The sequence below is a fragment of the Sus scrofa genome, chromosome 13 (genome assembly GCF_000003025.6).
Source record: "Sus scrofa isolate TJ Tabasco breed Duroc chromosome 13, Sscrofa11.1, whole genome shotgun sequence".
NCBI lineage: Eukaryota > Metazoa > Chordata > Mammalia > Artiodactyla > Suidae > Sus > Sus scrofa.
This window is the reverse complement of record NC_010455.5, coordinates 134,130,743-134,157,304: the sequence shown is the minus strand read 5'-3', so window position 1 is coordinate 134,157,304 and position 26,562 is coordinate 134,130,743. Positions and strand designations below refer to the sequence as shown.

The 26,562-nt window shown below is 43.6% G+C and overlaps 1 long non-coding RNA gene across 2 annotated transcripts in view; it reads left to right on the top strand.

The window, feature by feature from the left end:
* LOC100155748 overlaps window positions 1-26,562 on the top strand; it is a 60,809-nt gene that overhangs the window by 28,325 nt on the left and 5,922 nt on the right. The window contains exon 3 of one of the 2 annotated variants that reach the window (XR_002337862.1): window positions 15,745-15,855. The exons of the other annotated variant lie outside the window; for it this stretch is intronic. This is a non-coding gene — a long non-coding RNA (uncharacterized LOC100155748). Of the gene's footprint in view, window positions 1-15,744; window positions 15,856-26,562 lie in introns of those variants that run through there. 2 annotated transcript variants of the gene reach the window in all.

The following is a 26,562-nucleotide window of genomic DNA, read 5'->3' as shown; positions in this document are numbered from 1 at the left end:
CTGTTCTTGAGGGATTCAGAAACATAGGCATGCACCTGGGGTGAGTTTGGGGATGAGGTCTGGGGAGACCAGAATTGCTCTGATTTATACAGTGAAGAGAATCTGGAGTGTCAGGGGTGGTCTTAGAGGGAGCGGTGAGGAAAAGCCTTAGAAAAGGAGAGGAAGCCGGATTTCACAACTAAAATTATGGAATGTCTAGTAAAATTTGAATTTTGCGTGAATAACAGCTAATTTAAAAAATATATCTCATGCAGTATTTGGGACATACTTATACTAAAGATTATTTGTTGTTCATGTGAAATTCAAACTTAACCAAACATCTGTATTTTATCTGGCCACTCTGTGCAGCAGGAAGGGGAAGCCTGGGTAGCTGGGGGTGAGGAGCTGGGAGCAGGCCTGGGGCAGGTGACAGGAAGACTTCCTGCCCCTCTGTGACAGCCCAACTGTTTGCTGAGTAGAGTGGCCAGTGACCTCGAGACCACAGTCAGTGTTCTGCCTCAAGGGGGCACCTCAGGGCAGTGGGGCATGGGGCCAGGATGAAGGAGAGGAAGGCTGTGTCTCACATTTTGGTTGGCACAGAGAGAAAAGCAGACCTGCTTTGTGCAGGGTAGAGCCCAAGAAGCCACCAGGCAGGAAATTGGAGCAGGGGGTCAGAGGAGGGGAAGCTGGCACAAGAGCGTCTCTGCCAACCCCTCACCGCCAGAGGGTTCTCATTGTCTGGGAAGAGCACTGAACTCGAGAGAGGTGGGACAGGATTTGATCCAACCTCATCTGTAGACTCCAAGGAAAGGATGATCCCAGTTGACATTTGGACCACGTGTATTTGAACATGTACACATGTGGATGTGTCCGAGTATATGATCTTGCCTATTACATGTTAGATTTTTTCCTTTTTTAGTACACGTTAGTTTTGTTAGTCTAATTCTTAGAATCCTAGAGATACTTTATTGTTTCCTTAGAAGGGACCTCAAATACTGGTTATTTCAGTACCCTCATGGTAGACATGAGGAAACTGAGGCCAGAGGAGTGAAACGGTTTGTCCAGAGTTATACAGCTGAGTTGGAACTAGAACCTCCTGTGGTAACCGCAGCTCTTTCTACTTTTCTAGATTCTCTCTCCACATTCAAAGGAGTTAACATTTCTGTGCCTTGGTTTCCTCATCTATAAAATGGGGACAAAAAATAGTATCTCGTAGGGTTATTGTGAGGACTAACTAAAATGATATGTGATTAGAAGTGTCTTCCATTGTTGCTTGTCATCTGTCGACACCTGTGTTGTTTTAGTCCTCTGAAAAGCTGATGCTATGACAGGATTAGACATACAAAAGATGAACAGGAGGAAACACCTCTGAAAGAAAGGGAGTATATTAGTTATCTATTACTTCAGAACAGATTACTCCAAAACCTAGTGGCTTAAAACAACAAACCTGTTATTTCAAGCAGTTTCTAAGGGTTGAGAATCTGGAGAGACTTAGCTAGGTGATTCTGGCTCAGGGCCTCCTGGTAGGTTGCAGGTGAGCTGTCAACCAGGCAGCGGTCAGCTAAAGGCTTACAAGCTCACTCGGGTGGCTGTTGGCTGGGGCTTGAGCTCCTTGCTTCACAGGCTGGAGCATCTTAACAACACGGCAGCTGGCCTTCCGCGTAGTGAGAGACCTGAGAGGGGGGAGAGATCTACCAAGACAGAAGCTGCACTGCCTTTTCTTATTTTATCTCAGAAGTGACATTCTATCACCGTAGTCTACTGGTCACACAGACCGACCCTGGTACAATGCGGGAAGGGGCTGCATGGAAAGGTGGGAGAGATCGCTGGGCGCCTCCTTGGAGACTGGCTACCACAGGGAGGGAACCAGAGAGGGTGAGAGCAGCCTTCATACCACACAGGGCAGGGAAAGAAGGAAGGAGGACTTGGTAAGAAGAGTCTTAGGTTTCAGCCCAGTTCTGAGAAGGTTCCCATCAGGGCAACAGGGTGTCCTCCAGCCAGTAACCCATTGGAGAAGTCCCATGGTTTGGGGGATGTGCCTGCATTATGCCCTCACTGCGCTCAGGCATTGGTTGGGAGTAGCCCAGGGTGGGGGGAGGGGAGGAATGATCTCTAGGCAAAGGTAATGGTAGATGCAGAGGGGCAGCAGCTGGGTTGTCAGTCATTTATAACCTTGCAGCAGGAGATTTGAGCAGTGCATTTTCATGGTTGTCACAACACCACCCCTGCCCCACAGTACATAAATACAATCAAAGAAGCTATTCTTCAAAAGATATTATGTGTGGTGGGCCCAGGGAGTTGTGAGGCTAAGCACCCATAAATCAGTTAGTGATTTTCTTTTCAGTGAACAAATATCTTCTAAGTTTCGACTCTGCCTAGGCCTGGAACGACAGTCTCTGTCCTCCTGGTGTTCCCAACTGAGCCAGCCTGACAGGGAAGCACATACCTCAGGGGCCTTCCTGTAGGAGGTGACACCTTAGCTGAATCTTTAAGATTGTAGGGATTAGCCAGGCAAAGAAAAGAGAGGGCTCTCTGGCAGAGAGAGCGCAGGGTGAGGCCTGTGTAGTCCTGACAGTAAGGACAGTCTGCAAGTCCCTTCACCAGAGGCACATACCTGTCAGGTCTTAGGGAGTGTAAGGCCAGGTGGGTGGATAGTGTTGCTGACTATAGCACAGCCAGTGGGTCAGTGTGACGCAGGTGCTCACAGCCAGAGAAGCAGGGCCAAGAGTGAGATCTGAGGGGTGAGCTGAGGCCAACAAGAAAACAAAACTCAAGAGCAGAAGCTGGGAAGTTACATGGAGGTGGATCAAGGCAGGCTACAAGTGATGGGAAATTGTGGGGGTCCAGTGGCCTGTGGGGCCAACAGCATGGGACACATGGAGCACCAGCCTGCAGAGGCACACAAGCCAGGAAGCCACCAAGCAAGAGAAGTGAGGGGGATGTCAGAGGCAACCGGGATAGGACTGGAACTGGGGAGGAGCTGAGGCTGGCACTAACACTCAGCAGTGTCCCACTGGGAGGACCAAACATGAGAGTAGGTGCGCATAAAAAAAATTGTGTCGATTTGTCCTGAGTGCCCAGAGTGACAAACCAACATTTAAAGAAGGCTTGAGAGAAGGCGAAAGGGAAGGGGGAAAGATGGCTCTGAGGATGTACCAGAGGAGGAAGGCCATGGAGATGGCACAAGCCCACGTAATGGGGCAGGAGAGGCAGAGGGGGTGGAAATGAGGGAGAAAGGACACAGAGGAAGACACTGAACAAGAGCAAGGGTCGAATTAAAATTGGAAATAGGTTGGTTGTCAAGAACTTCTGTGCTGAAGTTCTTTTTGTTTAATGTTTTCATTGCATTTTTGTTTTTGTTTTTGTTTTCGTCTATCTTTTTAGGGCCGCACCCAAGGCATATGGAGGTTCCCAGGATAGGGGTCTAATCAGAAGTGTAGCCTCCGGGCCATGCCAGAGCCACAGCAACGCAGGATCCTAGCCAAGTCTGTGACCTGTGCCACAGCTCACGGCAATGCCAGATCCTTAACCCACTGAGCGAGGCCAGGGATCAAACCTGTATCTTCATGGATGCTAGTTGGGTTCACTAACGGCTGAGCCATGATGGGAACTCCCTCATTGCTTTTTTAAAATAAATTTTCTTGGAGTATAAGTGATTCACAATATTATGTTAATTTCAGGTGTACAGCAAAGTAGCTCAGCCATACATATACATATATTCATTCTTTTTTAGATTCTTTTCCCATATAGGCTACCCAGAATATTGAATAGATTTCCTCGAGCTATATAGTAGGTCCTTGTTACCAACAGATTCTGTATATAGTTGTGTGTATATGCCAGTTCTAACCTCCCAATCAATCCCTCCCCTTCAGTGTTTCCTCTTTGGTAACCATAAAATTGGTTTCAAAATCTTTGAGTCTGTTTCTGTTTGAATAAATTCTTTTATGTCATTTTTATTAGATTCTTCTTATTAGTGATCTCATATGATATTTGTCTGACTTATTTCACTTAGTATGATAATCTTTAGGTTGATCCATGTTCCTACAAATGGCATTACTTCATTCTTTTTTATGGCCTAGTAGTATTCCATTGTATATATGTACCATATCTTCTTTATCCATTCCTCTGTTGATGGGCATTTAGGTTGCTTACATACTTGGCTATTGTAAATAGTGCTTCGTTGAATATAGGGGTATATATATCTTTTTGAATTACAGTTTTCTCCAGATATATGCCCAGGAGTGGGATTGCTGGATCATATGGTAGTTTTATATTTAGTTTTTTAAGGTACTGCTACACTGCTCTCCATAGTGGTTCCACCAATCTACATTCCCACCAGCAATGTAGGAGGATTCCTTTTCTCCATACCCCTTCTCCAGGATTTATTGTTTGTAGACTTTTTTTTTTTTTTTTTTTTTTTTTTGTCTTTTTAAGGCTGCTCCTGCAGCATATGGAAGTTGCCTGGCTAGGAGTTGAGTTGGAGCTGTGGCTGCAGGCCACAGCCACAGCCACAGCCCGTGCCAGATCCGAGCTGCATCTGCAACCTGCACCATAGCTCAGGGCAACTCTGGATCCGTAACCCACTGAGCGAGGACAGGGATCAAACTTGCATCCTCACAGGTATTAGTTGGGTTCATTACTGCTGAGCCACAATGGGAACTCCTATTTGTAGACTTTTTTTAATGATGATTTTTATTTTTTCCATTATAGCTGGTTTACAGTGTTCTGTCAGTTTTCTACTGTATAGCAAGATGACCCAGTCACACATACATGTATACATTATTTTTTCTCACATTATCATGCTCCATCATAAGTGACTAGATATAGTTCCCAGTGCTGTATAGCAGGATCTCATTGCTTATCCATGTAGACTTTTTAATGAGGGCCATTCTGACTGGTGTGAGGTGATATCTCATTGCAGTTTTGATTGCATTTCTCTAATTAGTGATGTTGAGCATCTCTTCATGTGTTTTTTTTTTTTGGCCATCTGTATGTCTTCTTTGGAGAAATGTCTATTTAGGTCTTCTAACCATTTTTTGGTTGGGTTGATTTTTATTTAATATAAAGCTGTATGAGATGTTTATATACTTTGGAGATGAAGCGCTTGTTAGTCACTTTGTTTGCAAAGATTTCGTCCCATTCGGTGCGCAAAAGTTTTTGGCCTTGGAGTCACATCACGTCCAGGAGGGAGCTTCCCCTCCTCTACTCTTTTCTGACTAGGATCTGGGAAGGAGGGATTGAGGGTGGGAAGCAAGGGGCAGTTATAGACTATTCACTGGAAACAAAAAATTTTTTGAAAAAATTTCACAAAATTTCAAAATTTTTTGAAAAAATGAGCAATTTGTTTCAGGAGATAGTGATTTGAAGATGCTTTCAGGGAAATTGATAAATTTCACAAATGTTTGACTGAAATGTGAAGGATTGGCTCACAATGGCCCACAGATCAAATACCACTGATGCCTATTTTTGTAAATAAAGTTTATTGGAACACAGCCATGGCCATTTGTTTTCATATTGTCAGTGGCTGCTTTCATGTTACAATGGCAGAATTGAGTAGCTGTGACAGAGACTCTATGGTACCCTCCAGAAAATGTTTGCCAACCTCTGCTCTGTATAATTGAATTAGAATAAATTAAAAGTTAGATGAAGGGTATCTATGCAATAATTTATTTTTAATCAGAAAAGATACTCTAGGCAATCATTGTGTACTTATAATCATAAAAATAGTTGCAGTTATACCCTACCAATTGATAACTAAAAAAATAAAATAAGCGTATTATTTAAAATTTTGAGGTTAGTATTTTACAGTCTTTGGGTTATATGTTTCATTTTTCTAGTGATTCTCTTTTTTCTGATGTTTTCCTTCCAGTTTTATTGAGACCTATTTGACATACAGCATTGTACAAGTTTAGAGTGTATAGCATGATGATTTGACTTATAAAAATGGTTACCACAATAACCTGAGGAGTATTCATCATCTCAGATAATAAAGAGAAAGAAAAAATATTTTTTCCTTGTGATGAGAACTCTTAGGATTTACTCTCTTAACTTTCATATACAGCATACAGCAGCATTAATTATATTTATAATAATGTATATCATATCCCTAGTCCTTATTTATCTTAAAACTGGAAGAACCGGAAGTTTGTACCTTTCGGCTCCCTTCCTTCACTTCTCCTTTCTTGCACCCCTCATCCTCCTACCTCTCTTGTACCCCGTGAACCTCCTACCTACATCTCTGGTGACCATAAATCTGATCTCTTTCTGTGAATTTATCTGTTTTTGAAGTATGGTTGTCCCACAACACTGTATTAGTTCCTAGTGCACAACATTGTGATTCCTTATTTTTATACATTTCAAAATGATCCTTAAAACAAGTCTATCTGTCACCATTCAAAGATGTTACATGATTATTGATGATATTCCCCACACTATACATTTCATTCCTAGGACTCATTTATTTTGTAACTAGTTTATACCATCTCTCGCATCTATTTCTCTCATCCCCCTACACCCCTCCATTCTGGCAGCCACCTGTTTGTTCACTGTGTCTGTGACTCTGTTTCTGGTTTTTTTTTTTTTTTTTTTTTTTTGTCTTTTTGCTATTTCTTGGGCCGCTCCCACGGCATATGGAGGTTCCCAGGCTAGGGGTCGAATCAGAGCTGTAGCCGCCGGCCTACGCCAGAGCCACAGCAACGCAGGATCCGAGCCGCGTCTGCAACCTACACCACAGCTCACGGCAATGCCGGATCGTTAACCCACTGAGCAAGGGCAGGGACCGAACCCTCAACCTCATGGTTCCTAGTCGGATTCGTTAACCACTGCGCCACGATGGGAACTCCTGTTTGCTCTTTTTTTTGTTGTTTTTTGATTCCACAAATAAGTAAAATCATAGTTATTTGTCTGATTTATTTCACTTAGTGTAATACCTTCTAGGTCCATCAGTGTGGTTGCAAATGATAAGATTTTATTCTTTTTATGGCTGAGTAATATGCCATTGTATATGTATATACCACATCTTCTTTATCCATTCATATATATGGATATGGATATATATTTGGCCACACCTACAGCATGTGGAGGTTCCCAGGCCAATGATCAAACCTACACCACAGTAGTGACCCAAGCTGCAGGACAACACTGGATCCTTAACCTAGTGTGCCACAAGAAAACTCCTATCCATTCATCTGTTGATGGTCCCTTCCTTACTTTCTGCATTTCTGTAAGATGCTCCAGTTCATCTTTTATATTTCTTGCCTGAGTCCTAGAATTACTCATTTCTCCAAGGAGCCCAGGATCCTTTGTATTGGAGAATGGCTTAAAATTAAAATCTTGACACTGTTGTTTCTCGTGGAGGTACATGTTAACAATTTTGAAGTAAACTGGAATCGAACAATTAAGTACATGCAGATGACAGCAAACAAGTACCTCCCTGTTGGAGTGGGAGGTTACAGGTAAGCAGGGAGGAAGCTAGATTTATCTGTGTGGAATGGACCGGAGTTGGAGACATCAGTGTGAACTCATGTTTAGCTTAATATATAGGTACAGATGATTTATTAAAAATATTTATAAACATGTGTATGTATATAGGTTAGCATATACATATATTTCCTTGCTCTGTCAGCTAAGAGACACCATGGTAGCAATGACTCAAATGCCACATCTCCCTCCGGGGCAGTTCCCCTGGTGTGTCTCAGACACTCCAGATTCACCTCTCCCAAACCAGTCATTGTATCTCGAACCTGCTCTTTTTCTTTTAATTTTTTTGTTAAGATAAAATCACATAAAATTCATCATTTTAACCAATTTAAAGTGTACAATTCAGTGGTTTTAGTATATTTACCATGTTGTGCAACCATCACCACTAATTTTGAAGCATATTTATCACCTGGTAAAACAACCCTGTACCCATCAAGGAGCGACTCCCCATTTTTTTCTCCCCCAACCTCCAATAACCATTTGTCTCTATGCACTTGCCTATTCTCTGGCATTTCGCATAAATGAAACTACATAATATGTGGTCCTCTATATCTGACTTCTTTCACTTAGTTTAAATTTTCAGTGTTCATCCAATGTTGTAGCATTTATCAGTACTTCATTTCTTTCTGTGGTTGAATGATATTCCACTGTGTGTGTGTGTGTGTGTGTGTATAGTTCCTTTATCACAAACCTGCTCCTGTGCCTGTCTTGTGTACTTAGAGAGTAGCACCCTTCATCCTGTGTTCCAGACAAAAAATTGGGATGTCTCCCATAATCTTTTTCTCTTCATTTGCCCTCATAATCCAGTCAGACTAGGTAGAAATCTTGTCAGTCCTGTCCCTCTCTAAATATCTCCTGCCCTCCCTTCCTCCATCATGGGCCCTACCCCAGGTGAGGACTTCCTCTTCTCTCACCAGATGACTGCCACACATCTGCCTCCAGCTCTGGCCCTTCTCTCCATTCTCTCCATTGTGGTGGGAGTGGTCCTTATGCTCAGAGCTGATCATGCCTCTGTCCTGCCTGCAATCCTTCCATGCCTGCACACTGCTCTCAGGATAAAGTCCAAATTTCTCGTTATGGCTTACAAATCCCTCCAGGACATGTGCTCTGCCTGGCTGTCAGCCTCATCTTGCATTCTGCAGTCTTCCAACTCAACTCTGTCCTGAGCCAGCCAGGCTGTCCGCCAAACAAGTGGGAGCACATCAATCAAGACTCCTTTTGGTGGTCACATTCTCTCTTAATCACTTGCCCCCCTTTCCAAACTGGACTAGACCCCTTCCAGTCCTCCCAAGACAGTTAGAACACTGGGTTTCACTCACATTTACCTCTCTCTCAGAATGGCCACATGGCTGACCCGTTCTCCTTCCAATCTCTACTCAGTGTCACCTCCACAGAGAGGCCTTCCTTTATGACATCATGCTACCACCCACCCCTGTCACTCTATCACATTTCATTTCTAGCATTTATAACTACCTGTAGACTTTTTAATTTGCTTGTTTATTACCTATTCGACACTAAAATATAAGCTCCCTGAGAGCAGTAATCTTATATCTTATTTACCTCTGAACCCCAACCTCGGAACAAGGCCCTGACACACAAAAAGGACTCAATACATCTTCAAGGTAAAATAGTTTTTATTTTTAAAAACGCAATCTGAAGACTCCTTGCAGAAATTAAAGGCCTCGAATCCCCGCAAAGCACAGCTATCCTTGACTGCCTCCTCCTTTAGGAAGTGCTTTTCATTCTCTGACCTCTGTGGTCCCAGGCCGTCCTGGCTCTTCTCTCACTCTGACTGGTCCTTTGTGTACTTGTTTCCCGTTTCCTCCTCCTCTTCATTCCCCTCCCAACTTTGAGCTGTCCTCCACACCCGAGTCTTAGTTCTCTCCAGCATACGACACAACCCCTCAGTAGCATCTGGGTCTCTGTGTGGAGTGGACAGTTCACCCGTCCATACCTCTGACCCTAAGTCCTCCCACCACCTGTAGCCTGCAAGGTCCCACTTGGAATTCCTTTTGTGCCTTTAAACTGTGTAATGACAGTCTTCCAGCTCGGAGCAGTGAATTCCTGAGGATTTTGTAATCTCTGCAAACATACCATGTCAAAACCTCATTACAATAAATCAGTTCTACTCTAATAAAAAAATTTTTTAAAAAACCTCATTACAGTATCTTTACGCAGTTGTATACCATGTGGCCCTTGGAAGGAATGAGAGAGCTCTATATGTATTGATTTGGAACAGTTTCTACAACATGGAAAAAAACAATATGTGCAGTCGTGTGCAGGGCGGTGCTATCCAGGAGAAATATAATGCAAACCACACATGCAATTTTAAATTTTCTAATAGCCACATTAAAGTAAAAAGCAGGTGAAATTAATTTTAACGATACAGTTTATTTAACTCAGTAATGTGCAAACAGGATCATTTCAACATATCAATATGAAAAATTATTAATGAGATATTTAATGTTTTTTCTCATACTATGGCTTTGAAATTCAGTGTACTTTATACTTACTATACATCTCAATTTGGTCTTGCCAGCTTTCAGGTGCTCAGTAACCATGTGTGGCTGTTGGCTGCCCTATTGGACCCTGCAGGTGTCCCCCTTGAAGAGTATGTGCATGGCCAGCACACAGCACATGCCAGAGAAGCATATGCTCTATGGGATATTGGTGACTGGCTGTGGGTCACAGGATATGTTGAAGTTACCTCTCTGAAGTGCATATTCTAGATCCTTTCCGTGCCCCTGCTTAGACTTCTTTTTCAAAAGGACTGCCATTCTGCACAAAGACTCTGCCATTTTTGCCCAGAGGCCATGTCGCTCCCAAGAAGGAAACCAGCTCCTCTCATTCCAACTCTACTTTCACCATCCTTTGTGCAGGCCCTCTAGATAAACTTGGTCAAAACCAGTCAGTCAGTCCATCAGTCATTGAACATTCATTGTGTGTTTGCTATGTGCCAGTTGCTTGCCAGGCCCTGGAACGTGACGTAAACCTGCTCCTGCCGTCATGGAGCTCCCAGGCCAGTGGGTAATCTCTCTGCATCCTTCCTCACCCACCCCTTCCTTCTCACCCGCAGCTCCCTCCTTCCTCTCCCTGGGCCTCAGATCTCTCTCCTGGCACCCATGGGCAATGACAGGGGGCTCAAACCACACCCCTTTGAGCTTGGTTTCCATTTCACAGGTCAGCCTGGTCTTGGTCTTCCTGGGGAGTTTTCTGTGCATTAGTCACTGTGCTCAGAGAGCACAGGATGGCAAGATGCTGAGGTCATGAGGAGGACAGGAGGAAGTCTGTCAAGGCAAGAACTTGGCCTGGGGGTCTGCTCTGGAATGACCAAGTCCAGGCTGTCCTGGAGAGACAGCAGAGACCTCCAGGTCTAGTTGAGACTGGATCTGGGTGTGGGGTCCAGCAGGGCACACAGCCAGAGGAGGGAAGTACTGGCTCTGAGGTGTCCTGTCCTGCACTGCCTCTCTCCTCCCCTTCAAGCCTCCATACCTCCTGCTCAGCACCGTGGCTCAGGCCCTCACATCTGCTCCCTGGGGCCCTGCAGGACCCTCTTTCCTCATCATCTCTCTAGGCTCCTCAACTCCAGTTTCCCCACCACCACACCGCCCTTTGCATGGCCCTCCTTGGTGGCTCCCACTGCTGCCAAGTAGCTCTCCAGAGCATGTTGCCCCAGACTCTGGGTTTGACCACAGTCGTACCTTCTGAGATGTTTCTCCTGCTGACCCATGAACAGTGGGGCAGCGCAGACCACTGTTCTCACCCCAGCTCACACTCTTCCTGGGAGAGGCTCTTTAGCAAGATGGAGAGGGCAAAATAGAGGTGTTCTCAGCATAAGAGTACACCAAAGTGGGTGGGAGAAGAAAACTTTTTTGGTTTTGTGGATGTACCTTTCTGAGGCTGGACATGGCGAGCTGTTTTCTTTCTTTTCTCCTTCTCCTACACACTCCTGAAGTCTCCTTACCAACTCTAGGAGGAGGAAAATCTGACAGAATCAAGCCCCTGGGTTGATGGAAGTGTGTGTGTGTGTATCCTTGGGGTCAGAGCAGAAAATCCCCAGTGCCCTCAACTCCCAGACAGTGGCTGACTGTGGCAGGGATATTAACCCATTCCTGAGAGACACAGGTCTAGGATTCCCTGAAGGCTTTGTCCACGCTTCTGTAGGCTGTTGGGCCAGGTGTCTAGGATGCCCCACTCGGCCTTTCCCCCACTTCACTCAGGTTCAGACTGCATGGTGGCCTGGAGACTCTCCCAGCATCTCCAGCTCCCTCATTATTTTCTCTCACAGTCACTTCCCCAAATAAAGTCCCTGGGTGTTTGATCCCTACCCTTGGTGACTGCTTCTTGTAGGTTCTTGGAATCACACAATAGGGCTGTACATTTTTTCACACACCCTCAAGCCCAGCCAAACCCAACTCACTGAAGAAGTGGAACAGGATTCTACCAACAGGGTGCATAGATTTACAGAGAGAGTGCCTCTCAGCCCTCCTGCACCAGGTGGCTGGGGAGAGCCTTCTTGCTCCCATCTTGGCCCCTCCGTGACTCTGTCGGCTCCCACTTATACCTGCCCAATGTAGCTGTCCTTCAGAGCCTCACTCAGGGTCAAGTTAATTCCAGGTGGAAGGCATGGCATCTGAGCTAGATATCAGGGCAATCTCCACTCCACACCTGAGGTCAGGAGTGGGGGTGGGAGGGACCCACAGAGACACTCTCACCGACACCTCCCTGATCTGGGCCTGCTGGTGTCTTTGGGGGTCTCTTTGTGGTATATGGGGGTGGACAGCCACTTAGGGTGCTTTTTTTGAAAATTTCAACTTTATTTGGCCAGTGTGTTCAATAGTGTGGCAGAAATGCCTGAAGAACTGTGAACATGTGAGGTTCAGCTCAAGCATCCTTGGCTGTCTCTTAGCCTAGAAATGGAGGATCATGGTTTTGCCTGGTGCACACCTCAAGCCACCTGTGGGTCACAACGCAATGAGGCTCAGGGAAGGAGGGGACTGCCTGGCCTATGATGACATCTTCCCACCCAGGCTCTGAAGGCATTTCAGGTGGGGTTCCCCGGGGAAGCCCAGCTGCTCTCAGCCTCAGGTTCCTATAGTTGCCCTGCATCCAGATGAAGGGTTTATTTTGTGTTATAAGCAAACCTGGTCATGCCGTGTTAACTATACAACTCTTGATAGACTAAACACCTGCAAAGCAACCTATAGGGAGAAACATGGACTTTGGTGACAGGCAGACCTGGGTTCAACTTTGCTCCCCCAGTTACTAGCTGCGTGAATATGGACAAGTTGCTCAGCATCTCTGAGCTTGATTTTCTTAGTGAAGGAGAGGGAATAGTAACACTTACCTCCTAAGGTTATTGGGAGGAGTGGATGAATAGCATGTAAAGTTCTAAGCCCAGGGTTTTCTCTTGGGGAGCAGTGAGGACAGTAATGACCCCTAGGGGACAGTTTGGGAAGTACCGGGGTGTTTTCAGTGGTCACTGTGCCAGAGGCCACCGGTGTAAAAGTCAAGGGCCAGGGATCTCCTACCCTCCACGGGCAGTAATGCACAATGAGGAAATGTCCTCTATTCTTCATGGTGAAGGAGGGTTTTTTGCACAATTTTAAGATACACAGAATTTTCCAGGAGTTCAACTACTAGGTGAATTGAGGAATTTTATGTGTTTTATTTGGCATTTTACATAGCGTTATTCACCAGTTTAGAAAATCTCACCACCGACAGCACCACCACTTGTCTTTGAGTGACTGTGAGATTCATACGTGTCAGTGCACATTTATAATCACACCTGACCCATGTGATGTCTCTTAGCGATGTGTTCGACTCCATGCACATGCATCCCCAAGGGACGGAGCTCAGGTGCAGGTTGGGATTCCAGCAGGTCTGAGGTAGGAACTGAGATCTGTGTGTCTTACAAGCCCCCAGGTACTGCAAGGTCCTGTGCATTCATACCTGAGCAGTCACATACAGGGAACATGCTTTATTATAAATTCTACTTCCTCCTTTGTGTGACAGTTGGGGCATTGTCTTAGGTTGAGTTTCCCAGGAAACACCCCAAGAGGGAGACTCCTGTGCGGTGGTTACCTGGGGCGTGCTGTTGGAAACCCCTGTGAGGGGTGGGAAAGGCAGGGTTGGGCAGAGGGAGCTGAGTTTCGAGGCAGTTACAGCAGTGGCCTCATCAGATCCCTTGAGGAACCTGAGACCTGGCTGGCCCTTTAGAGCTGTCTCAAACTGACACAGGCGCTGAGCTGCCATGCTGACTGAAGGGTCTGGTTCCCTGTTTGCCTATCCTTTAATTCATTCATTTGCTCATTCATTTATTCATTAAATTCCTACTGAGTGCCTGAACCCACTTGGGGCCTCTTTCCTTCTGTGACTGTCCCTCTACCATGCCCCTGCCCCCAGGCCCTCACTGACTCCTTCCTGGGAGAGATGTGCAGAGACCAGGGCCAGGGAGTCTCTGGGTGTCAAGGAAGGGAGGGGCTGGCCCCGAGCAGAAGACCAAGTGCTCCCTCCACAGCAGCCTTTTCTGCCCGCAGTTGCACTGGCCCTTCCTAGGGGCAGTCCCCACTCAGTCTCAGCCCCAGAGCCCCTAGGAGAACCAGGTGAGGGCCCAGGTTGGGGGACAGAGTAGTTATTTTCTGTACAAAAGGATGTGTGCAAACTTTTCTGTGTTTTTACAACTGGGAACCTAGAAGCCTGGGTTTCCTTCCAGACTCCTCCACTGACCATCTGGGGAATCAGAATCCATCAACCCTGAATAAATAGCCTAACCTGCTAAAAACTACAGTTATTGCAAGGGGTTGTTTCATAATGTTGTTTTCCTCTGAGTATAAAATCATACACACATGCATACATGGTACAGAAAATCAAAAAACTGAAAAAAATATTAAGAAGAACTGAAGATCAATTTTGTTACCCACAGTCAGGCACTGCTAATTCAGCATGGATAACCTGGGTTCTTTTCTCTGCGGAGTCAGAGTCAGTAACCTCTACCATTATGGGTGCCTATTATTAAGGCCTTAGCATTTATTCAAGGAACATGTGTTTCAGCAGCATTACTTTCCACTGACTAGGAGAGAGTATCCCATTGCAGTGCCCTCTTTTGCATCCCTATTCTCCAGCTTCTTCAACCAGCAAAAGGAGAAACAGCCATCTTTGCCAAGTGCTTTACATTCTTTTTCTCATTGAAGCCTTACAACCACCTTAAAATTTATGTTTTATTATGCCCATTTTATGGATGAAGAAACTAAGGTTCAAACAAACAAAATAATTCACCAGGGGTAGCCAGTAGAGAACCCAAAACTCTGGGTTCCAAAGCTCATGCCCTTTGCACAGCAGCGTGCAGCCTGCCAGAAGGCCTCTGGGACTCTCCAGGCTGGAGAAGAAGAGGCCAAGGGAAGATTCAGGAAACCATGTGGAGGTTTAGTTGGAGGAGCTACTACCCGTGCTGAGAAAAAGGCTGAGCACATGGTCAGAGGCATGGCTGAGCGTCCCTCAGTGGTGAGCCGACACCCTTATAATCTAGGATCTGTCCTGGCACACATTTGAGAGTGAAAAGGGATGCTGTTAGCCATACACGGGAGCAATGAGCATGAATGGACTGCTCCAGAGAAACCTAGAGGGATGGTCACTTTGCTCAGTGCAGGCAGAGGGTGGCAGAAGGACTCTCTAAGGGGATTTCTCAGAGTGGCCAGAATGTACAAGCTTATCCTCTGGGCAGCAGGAGAGGTTCTGGGGAGTCACGTGGTTTTGACTCTCACACTCCTCAACCACACTGGGTGTTTATGCAGCTGGTTGCTGTGTGGGATCTGGGGTCACCCAGATCAGCATTTGGGTTCCAGTACCATCTCCTTCTATGCCTTTGGGAAAGTTACCTAACCTCTCTGAGCCTCAGTTTCCTTGACTGTAAAATTCTAATAAATCCTAGTCCATTGTATGATACAAGATAAGGTCTGTGAAAGTGCCGACTGCTTAATAGGTGCTCAATAAAAATAGTGCCAGCCTCTGAAGTGGGGTTAGTCTGTGAGTGGGACTGGGGGTGTCAGGGTGATGTTAAAAAAAGTGTCAAGGCCAATAGCACTTTTCTAAGCCAGGGTAAATCTCTATGGTTTTCTCCTGTATGTACACCCTCAGAAGCACTGGCCTTGGAGGCCAATCCTCGTTTTGTTCTGAGGCCTGCGATTTGATACTATGAGAAGTAAATGGGAGCAGGTGGATAGGGAAGAAAACCAGAACCTGGAGTAACATCAAACCAGCAGTGAGTTTTCCTTTTTTCTCCTCTAGCATCTCCAGGCCTGGACTAGGACAGCGGACTTGGATCTGTGGTCAGAAGGAGTGCCAAAGAAGCCCTCTGCTTCTGATCAAAGAAGCAAAAACGGCTCCTATGGGTTAGAGTGAGTGGAGGATGGTTCCTACATTTTCTGTTTTTTTTTTTTTTTTTTTTTTCATTCTCTTCCACCTCAGTTCCCCAACAAACCTGCAGCAGTAGCCACAACAGCTGGATAAGCACCTAAAGCTCCAAGAGAGAGAACTCATCTCTCTGACCAGAGAATCTGCTTTCCCCACCTCTCCTTTTTCTCTGTGCGTGGTCAGAGGCAGTTGCCGCATAGGAAGTGTAGGGTAGAGCAGGGAAGCTAAAGCCCTTGAAGGCCAGAGAACCTGAAGGGGGCCTCTGGGAACCAGAAAGTACCAAGGAGATTGTGAGGAGGAGGGGGCTCCAGAATTTGATTCTGTACAGTTATAAAGGGACTCCTGGGCTCATGTCCAAACTGCGCATGCCTGTATCTGTCCCTAAACAGCACACCAAAGGAAAGGGGCAGTCTGCCAGCCAGGTCCCAAACTGGCCACTGGATGATGGATGATGCACATATGGGCAGATCTGAACAGCACTACAAGGCCCTAGCAAAGATTTGAACTGATACTGGAACTGCAGCTCACAGGAGGCAAGCCAGAACTTGCAGTTGTAAATCAATTGCCTGTTAAAACAAACAAAACATTCTCCATAGGTCTCACAACATAATATTCAACCAAAACAAAAAATTCACTGGAGGGATACACTAGGAGGGGCCATAGGCCATGGACTCCACAGGCAGCCCGAGATTTCTGGTGGGGTGGGGCAGTAGAGCCAGTAAGAAACCAAGTGGCTTTGGCTCCAGAACCATCTGTGCTGCTGCCCTGAGGGCTGCATATGTCTAAATCTGTCCAGTCCTTCCTAGACCAGCCACTAGCTCCCACTCAGATCCTGGTTGTGCTTGCCCTCCAGTCCTCCACTATATTTGCTTAACCACCTCCCCTAAGAGCCCCCTCCTTGGAGTTCCCGTCGTGGCGCAGTGGTTAACGAATCCGACTAGGAACCATGAGGTTGCAGGTTCCACCCCTGGCCTCGCTCAGTGGGTTAAGGGTCCAGCATTGCCATGAGCCGTGGTGTAGGTTGCAGATGCGGCTCAGATCTGGCATTGCTGTGGCTCTGGCGTAGGCTGGCGGCTACAGCTCCGATTAGACCCCTAGCCTGGGAACCTCCATATGCTGTGGGAGCAGCCCAAGAAATGGCAAAAAGACAAAAAAAAAAAAAAAGAGCCCCCTCCTTGTATAAGCTCCCTGTGGGAAGGGACTGGTGGTTTTCCTCTCTTCATGATGCTCTGCACACAGTGGAAGCACAGGAGGACTTATCTCCAGCTAGGACTCTGCCGGGAGAAGCAAAAGTTAACAGGTAATAAGATCTCAAAGCTGGAACCCCTGACATGTTGACTCCCTCACAATTGCTCACTGCCATTTCAAGATGAGAAACCAATGCTCCTGAGACATTAAAAGCCAGGAATTTATTGAATGTGAGTAGCAGAGCTGAGGTTCAGAGGAGGGCTTCTGCTTGTAACCTTCAGCTCTTTAGACAGAGAAAGCAAGAGGGACAAGGAGAGGAACACACACAGCAGCTGTGAGCAGAGTTAAAGCATCTGCCTTCTCCTCCCAGGGACAGAACATAGACTAACAGTTAGGGATGAGGAGCCTCTCAAAGGTGCGCCACTATGAACCCTAGGTTGTAATAGAACTGCACTGATGTGGCTGTGTTACAGGCCGGCAGCTGCAGCTCTGATTTGACCCCTAGCCTGGGAACTTCTATATGCTGCAGGTGTGGCCATAAAAAGAAAAAAAAATGCTGTTATGATTAAATTCCTTGTATATATTTTTTCCAAATTTTTACTTTTTATTTATTTTATTAAAATATGGTTCATTTACAATGTTTCTTCAATTTCTGTTGCAGAGTGATGCAGTCACACACAATTGCCTGTGCTGTACAGTAGGAACCCATTGCCCCTCAATTCTAAATGTTAGTTTGTATCCACCAACCCCAAACTTGCTGTCCATCCCGAATTTTTTTTATTGAAGTATAGTTGATTTACACTGCTGTGCCAGTTTCTGCTATACAGCAAGTTGATCCAGTTAAACACACACACACACACATATATATTTTCCCTTTCTTGTACTATATTCTATCATAGTCTGTCCCAAAGACTGGATAGTTCTCTATGTTACACAGTAGGACCTCATTGCTTATCCATTCTAAATGTAATAGTTTGCATCTACTAACTCCAAACTTCCTGTCCATGCCACTCCCTCCCTCCTCCCCCTTGGCAACCACAAGTCTGTTTTCTATTTGAGTCTGTTTCTCTTTTGTAGATAGGTTCATTTGTGCCATATTTTATTTTATTTTATTTTATTATTTATTTTTGTCTTTTTAGGGTTGCACCTGCAGCATATGGAGGTTTCCAGGCTACGGGTAGAATTGGAGCTGTAGCCACCAGCCTACGCCACAGCCACAGCAACATGGGCTCCAAGCCACATCTGCGATCTACACCACAGCTCACGGCAATGCCGGATCCTTGACCCACTGAGCGAGGGCCAGGGATCGAACCCAAAACCTCATGGTTCCTAGTCAGATTTGTTTCCGTTGTGCCTCGACAGGAACTCCTGTGCTATATTTTAGATTCCACATATAAATGATAGCACATGGTATTTATCTTTCTCTTTCTGATTTACTTCACTTAGTATGAGAGTTTCCAGTTGCATCCATGTTGCTGCAAATGGCATTATTTCATTTTTAATGACTGAGTAGTATTCCATTGCATTTTTATACCAAATTTTCTTTTTTTATTTTATAATGATTTTTATTTTTTCCATTATAGCTGGTTTATAGTGTTCTGTCAAATTTCTACTGTACAGAAGGTGACTCAGTCACACATACACATATACATTCTTTTTCCTCACATTATCCTGCTCTACCATAAGTGACTAGATATAGTTCCAGTGCTATATATAACAGGATCTCCTTGCTTATCCATTCCAAAGGCAATAGTTTGCATCTGTTAATCCCAAATTCCCAGTCCATCTCACTCCCTCCCCCACCACCTCCCCCACTCCCTCCCCCTTAGCAACCAGAAGTCTGTTCTCCATGTCTATTATTTTCTTTTCTGTGGAAAGGTTCATTTGTGCCATATATTAGATTCCAGATATAAGTGATATCATATCATATAAGTGGTATTTGTCTTTCTCTTTCTGACTTACTTCACTTAGTATGAGAGTTCCTAGTTCCATCCATCAAGTTGCTGCAAATGGCTTTATTTTGTTCTTTACATACCAAATTTTCTTAATCATTCATCTGTTGATGGACATTTAGGTTGCTTCCATGTCTTGGCTATGGTGAATAGTGCTGCTATGAACATAGGGTTGGATGTATCTTTTAGAATTGTGGTTTGTCCGGATATATGCCCAGGAGTGGGATTGCTGGGTCATATGGTAGTTTTATATTGTTTTCCGTGGAACCTCCATACTGTTCTCCATAGTGGTTGTATCAGTTTGCATTCCCACCAACAATGTACAGGGGTTCCCTTTTTTCTACACCCTCTCCAGCATTTGTTATTTGCGGACTTGTTAATGATGGCCATTCTGACCGGTGTGAGGTAGTACCTAATGGTAGTTTTAATTCTCATTTCTCTAATAATTAGCAGTGTTGAGCATTTTTTCATGTGCCTACTGTCCATCTGTATATCTTCTTTGGAGAACTGTCTATTTAGGTCTTTTGCCCATTTTTTGATTGTTTTTTTTTTTCTGTTTCTTTCTTTCTAGTCATATGAGCTATTTGTGTATTTTGGGAGATTAAGCTGTTGTTGGTTGCATGGTTTGCAACTATTTTCTCCCATTCCCTAGGTTGTCTTTTCATTGTTTTCTTTTTTTTTTTTTAATGGTTTCCTTTGCTGTGCAAAAACTTGTAAGTTTGTTTAGGTCCCATTTATTTATTTGTTTTTATTTCCATTGCCTTGGGAGACTGACCTAAGAAAACATCTGTAAGGTTGATGCCAGAGAATGTTTTGCCTATGTTGTTGTCTAGGAGTTTTATGGTGTCTTATTTTAAGTCTTTAAGCCATTTTGAATTTGTTTTTGTGTGTGCTGTGAGGATGTGTTCTAGTTTCATTGATTTACATGCTGCTGTCCAGTTTTCCAAGTACTGCTTCCTAAAGAAAGTTTTTCTCATTTTATATTCTTGCCTTCTTTGTCAAAGATTAATTGACCCTAGGTGTCTGGGCTTATTTCTGGGTTCTCTGTTCAATTGATCTATATGTCTGTTTTTATACCAGTACCATACTGTCTTGATTACTATAGCTTTGTAATATTGTCTGGAGTCTGGGAGAGTTATGCCTCCTGCTTTGATTTGGTTTTTTCCTTAGGCTTGCTTTGGTAATTCTGGGTCTTTTATGATTCCATATAAAATTTCGAATTATTTGACATAGTTCTATGAAAATATCATAGGTAATTTGATAGGGATCACAGTAAATCTTTAGATTTCTTTGGGTAGTATGCCCATTTTAATAATATTAATTCTTCCAATCCAGGAACATGGCGTATTTTTCCATTTCTTTGAATCCTCTTCAATTTCCTTGATTATTGTTTTACAGTTCTCAGTGTATAAGACTTTCACCTCTTTGGTCAGGTTTATTCCTAGGTATATTTTTGAGGGTATGGTTTTAAAAGGTATTTTTAATATTCCTTTTCTAATATTTCCCTGTTTGTATACAGAAATGCAACCAATTTCTGAATGTTAATTTTGTATCCTGCTACTTTGCTGAATTCATTGATCAATTTGAATAGTTTTTGTGTGGAATCCTTAGGGTTTTCTGTATATACTGTCATGTCATCTGTGTAGAGTAACAATTTTACCTCTTCTTTTCCCACTTGGAAACCTTTTATTTCTTTTGTTTGTCTTATTGCTGTGGGTAGAACTTCCAGTGCTGTGTTGAACAAAAGTGGTGAGAGTGGGCATCCTTGTCTTGTTGCAGATTTTAGTGGGAATGCTTCAACTTTTCTTGTTAAGTCTTATATTAGCTGTGAGTTTGTCATAAATGGCTTTTATTATGTTAAGATATGTTCCCTCCATACCCACTTTGTTAAGAGTTTTTATCATAAACGGATGTTGGATTTTTTTTTTTTTTTTTTGTCTTTTTGCCTTTTTTCTAGGGACGCTTCTGCGGCATATGGAGGTTCCCAGGCTAGGGGTCAAATTGGAGCTGTAGCCACTGGCCTACACCAGAGCCACAGCAGTGCAGGATCCGAGCCATGTCTGTGACGTACACCACAGCTCACGGCAACGCTGGATCCTTAACCCACTGAGCAAGGCCAGGGATCGAACCCATAACCTCACGGTTCCTAGTCGGGTTCGTTAACCACTGCGCCATGATGGGAACTCCGGATGTTGGATTTTTGTCAAATGCCTTCTCTGTATCTATTGAGATGATCATGTGGTTTTTGACTTCTCTTTTGTTAATGTGGTGTATGATGTTGACTGATTTGCATATGTTGAACCATCCTTGTGAACTTGGGATGAATTCCACTAGGTTGTGGTATATGGTCTTTTTGATGTGTTTTTTGATTCGTTAGCTAAACTTTTGTTGAGAATTTTTGCATATATGTTCATCAAAGATATTGGCCTGTATTTTCCTTTTTGGTAGTAACTTTGTCTGATTTTGGTATTAGGATGATAGTGGCTTCATAGGATGTCTGTGGGAGTGTTCCTTCTTCAGTCTTTTGGAAAAGTTTAAGAAAGATGGATACGGGTATCTTTGTATGCTTGGTAGAATTCACCTGTGAAGCCATCTGATATTGGACTTTTGTTTGTAGGGAGTGTTTTTATGACATTTCATTTCATTCATTTCATTCAATTTCGTTTCTAGTGATTGGTCTACAGATGATCTATTTCTTCTTGATTCAGTTTTGATGGGCTGTATGTTTCTAGAAGTTGTCCATTTCTTCTAAGTTGTCACATTTGTTGGCATATAATTGTTCTCTTATGGGCTTTTGTATTTCTGCCAGTGTCATTTCTTTTTTTGTTTATTTGGTTCTCTCTCTCTTCTTGGTGAGTATGGCCAGAGGTTTTTCAGGTTTTTTTACCCTTTCAAAGAACCAGCTCTTGGTTTTATTGATTTTTTTTTTTTTTTTTTTTTTTTTGGCTATTTCTTGGGCCGCTACTGCGGCACATGGAGGTTCCCAGGCTAGGGGTCCAATCGGAGCTGCAGCCACCGGCCTACGCCAGAGCCACAGCAACGCGGGATCCGAGCCGCATCTGCAACCTACACCACAGCTCACGGCAACGCCGGATCATCAACCCACTGAGCAAGGGCAGGGACCGAACCCGCAACCTCATGGTTCCTAGTCGGATTCGTTAACCACTGCACCACAACGGGAACTCCTGATTTTTTTTTCTAATGTTTTTCAATCTCTATTTGATTGATTTCCTTTCTGATATTTATAATTTCCTTCCTTCCACTGACTTTAGGGTTTTTTTGTTCTTCTTTTTCTAATTCTTTTAGGTGGTGGTTAGATTGTTGATTAGAGGTTTTTCTTATTTTTTGAGGAAGGCCTGTATTTTATGATATCTAGGACCTGTTTTTATGACATCCCATAGATGTTGTATGGTTATGTTTTCATTATCATTTGTCTCCAGATATTTTGTAATTTTCTTTTTTATTTTCTCTTTGACCCATTGGTTTTTTTAGTAGCATGTTGTTTAGTCTTCATGTAATCAGTTTTTTCTCATTTCTTTTCCTGCAGTTGATTTCTCATTTCATGCCATTGTGGTCAGAGAAGCTGCTTGAAAGTATTTCTATACTCTTAAATTTGTTGAGGTTAGTTTTGGGCCCCAGTATGTAGTCAGTCCTAGAGATTGTTCCCTGTGCACTTGAAAAGAACGTGTATTCTGATTTTTTTGTATGTAATGTCTTGAAAATATCAATTAAGTCTAACTGTTTTATTGTCATTTAGGATCTCTGTTGCTTTGTTGATTTTCTGTCTGGAATATGGAAGATCTGTCTTCCATTGAAGTGAGTTGGGTGTAAAGTCTCCTACTATTATTGTATTCCATTATTTTATATATATGATTTTTATATACATTATTTATATATATATGATTTACTGATTTTGATTTTTTTAGGGCTGCACCCACAGCATTCATTTTATTCTCATCAATTTCTCCTTTTATGTCTATTAATATTTCTTGTATGTATTTGGGTGCCCCTATAGTAGGGGCATATATATTGATGAGTTAATAGCCTCTTCTTGAATTGATCCTTTTATCATTAAATAGTGTCCTTCTTTGTCTTTCTTATGGCTTCTTAAAACAGAAGTCCATTTTGTCTGATACAGTATTGCAACTCCTGCTTTCCTATCATTTCCATTCGCATGAAATATCTTTTCCATCCCCTCACTTCAGTTTATATGTGTCCTTTGCCCTCTTATAGGCAGCATATCATAGGCTCTTTTTTTTTTTAATCCAGTTCTGCAAATCTCTGTCTTTTGATTGGAGCATTCGGTCCATTGACATTTAAGGTAATTATTGTTAAATATGTATTTACTGCCTTTTTTTTTTTTTATTTTATGTACAATCAGGTCATCCTTATTATACATTGCATTCAGTTTTAAACCCTGTTTCCCAGTTGATTCTATGTTTCTTCTTTGTTTCTTTCTTTTTCTTTTTTGGTGGGATGATTTCCTTTTATTTTATGCTTGTGTCCTCTTCTTTTTAGTTTTTATGAATGCATTGTTTGGTTTTGATTTGTAATTGCCTCTTTTTTTCAAGTATATTAACCTTTCCTATTTCTGCTTGCTTTAGGTTGATAGTCATATAGGCTCAAACACGTTCTAAAAAAGAGGCTAGATTTCTTACTCTCCTTCCCCACATTTTGATGTCCTTTTTTTGTCTTCATGTTTATCCTTTTGCTGTTCCTTGTGTTTATTATTGCTTTCACAAATAGGTGGGCTTTCCCCCTTTTTAATCTGTATGCTGGCTAATTTAAGTGATTGCTTTTCAGTTTGTGATTTCCTCCATCTCATATTTTCTTGCTTGTTTCCTATTTAGAGACCTTTCAGTATTTCTTTTAGAGTGAATTTAGTATCGATGTATTCTCTTAGTTTTCTGTTTGTCTGAGAAATTCTTTATTTTTCTTTCTATTTTAAATGATAATCTTGTTGAGTAGAGTAGTCTAGGCTGCAAATTTTTCCCTTTTAGAACTTTGAATACATCTTGCCACCATCTTCTGGCCTGTAGCATTTCTGCAGATAAATCAACTGATAGCCTTTTGGGGGTTCCCTTATAATTAAGTCTTTGTTTTTCTCTTGCTGCCTTTAGAATCCTCCTCTTATCTTGAACTTTTGCCGTTTTTATTACAATATGTCTTGGTTTCAGCTTGTTTGGGGCCCTCTCTTCTTCCTGTATCTTGATATGTTTCCTTCTTTAGATTTGGAAAGGTTTCAGACACAATTTCTTCAAATATATTTTCAATCCCCCTTCTTTTCCATCTTCTCCTGGAATTCCTATTATGTGTAGTTTGGCCCCCTTTATATTATCCCATAGGTCTCTTATATTGCTTTCATTTTTTTTATTTTGTTTTCTGTCTGCTGTCCTGATTGGGTGATTTTCATTATTCTATCTTCTAAGTCTCTTATTTGTGATTCCACATTATTCATTCTGCTCTTCAATGTCTTTAAGTCAGACTTCATCTCTGCAAATGAAATTCCTAATTTTTCTTGGCTCCTCCCTATAGTTTCTAGTCCCCTCCCCTTTTTTTTTGCATTTTAGGGCTGCACCCGCAGCATATAGGAGTTCCCAGGCTAGGGGTCATATTGAAGCTACAGCTGCTGGGCTACACCACAGCCACAGCAATGCAGGATCCGAACCACATCTGTGACCTACACCACAGCTCACAGCAATGCTGGGTCCATAACCCACTGAGTGAGGCCAGGGATTGAACCTGCATGCTCATGCATACTAGTTGGATTCAGTTCTACTGCACCACAATGGGAACTCCCTCTGATTTCTTTTTAAAGTAATCTGCATTACTGTTGATATCTGTTCTTATTTCCTTCAGTATTTTCATTACCTCCTTTTTGAACTTGATACCTGTTAGACTGCCGAGGTCTGTTTCCTTGTTTGCTCCTTCAGGGGAATCCTGTTCTTTTAACTGGGAGTGGTTCCTATGCTTCTTCATTTTGCTTATATTTTTCTTACTCTGTGAATTTAGGGAAAACAATTATCTACTGTAGTCTTGGAGGGCTATTTATATACGGAGTGCTTCTGGGTAGCTTGTGAGGGCTTACTATTTTTTTGCCGTGAGAGCTGCTTTTGGTTTGGATGCTTGCTGTCTCAGTGTGTGCCGATTGTTATCCCCTTAATAGGGGGTGTGCAGATGCATGGCCTGCCTGTGCTGAGGTGGGTGCAGAGGGACGCCCTGCATGTGGTACCTGATTACCACGTCCTTGGCAGTGGTGGGGATCCATGGGGAGGTGGGAGATGCAGGCTGTTCCTGGTTGCAGAGCCCTCTGTGGTGGCAGTGACTCTGAGGGAAGTAGGGCCCACACCCAGAGCCCTTGGTGTGGCCACAGCAGGATGTGTGCATTCACAGGGAGGTGAGAACAACAGTTGGTGTTCGGTTGCAGAGTCCTCCATGGCAGTGACCCCTGAGGTGACTGGGGCTACAGGTGGTGCCTGTTCTTGGGACCCTTAGTGGTGGCAGGCCTTAGCCACCTCTGGAGTTTGAGATGACTGCAGTGGTTTGCACCTACTCCTATAGTCCACATAAGAGGCACCCTGCTGCCTGAGAGCCCATTTGTGTGTAGAGAAAATTCCCATGCTGGTCCTGCCCCTCTGCCTCTTATCCTCCCAAAAAGTGGTGCCTTGCTTCTCTCATGGTCCCAGGCTTCCTCACACTGTGTCACACCACTCCCTACCCCACTCAGGCTGTTTCCACACAGCTAACTCTAGTCCTCTCCCCGATAGCCCTAGTGTCGGTGCCCAGCCCCTTCCCGAATGTCTCAGGCTGTAGTGTGCTAGGTGGTGGTACAGGTGGTCTCTGCCATTCGCTCTCTGCCTTGCCCTCTTCAGACCCGCTGCTGCTCTTTTCTCTGAGGCGTTGAGCCTCCCCCTCTGTCCCAGCTGATCTCCCTATCAGTTAGGTGGCTTCCCAGGCCCCAGATTTCTTTTAACAGCTCCCTCTTAGGAGTTCTGGTCCTGTCCTGATTCCTTTTTTTTCTCTTTTCTCTCTCTTTTCCCCCCTCTTGTTCTACCCAGTTATTTGGAGGGTTTCTTGCCCTTTTGGCAGTCTGAGGTCTTAGGCCAGTTCAGTAGATGTTCAGTGAAAATTGTTCCACATGTAGATGGTTATTTTTGATGTGTTTGTGGAGAAGGTGAGTTCCACGTCCTACTCCTCCACCATCCTGACCCTGCTCCCTGTGTTTATTTGTATTGAAGTATAGTTGATTTACAGTGTGTATTAATTTCTGCTATACACCAAAGTGATCCCATTATATTTATGTGTATACACACACATACTCTTTTTAAAATGTCCTTTTCCATTATGATTTATCATAGGACATTGAATATAGTTCTCTGTGCTGTATAGTAGGACTTTGTTGATATATATGTTTAAATGATTAATTGTTTATTCAAGAGGGGGATGTTACAGTGGCGATGGTTCATCAGGAAGGATGCATAGGGAGGACATCCCCTTCTGGGAGAGGATCAGGGGTCCTTGGACCCAGGCATGGCCACCCAGGGCCCACCAG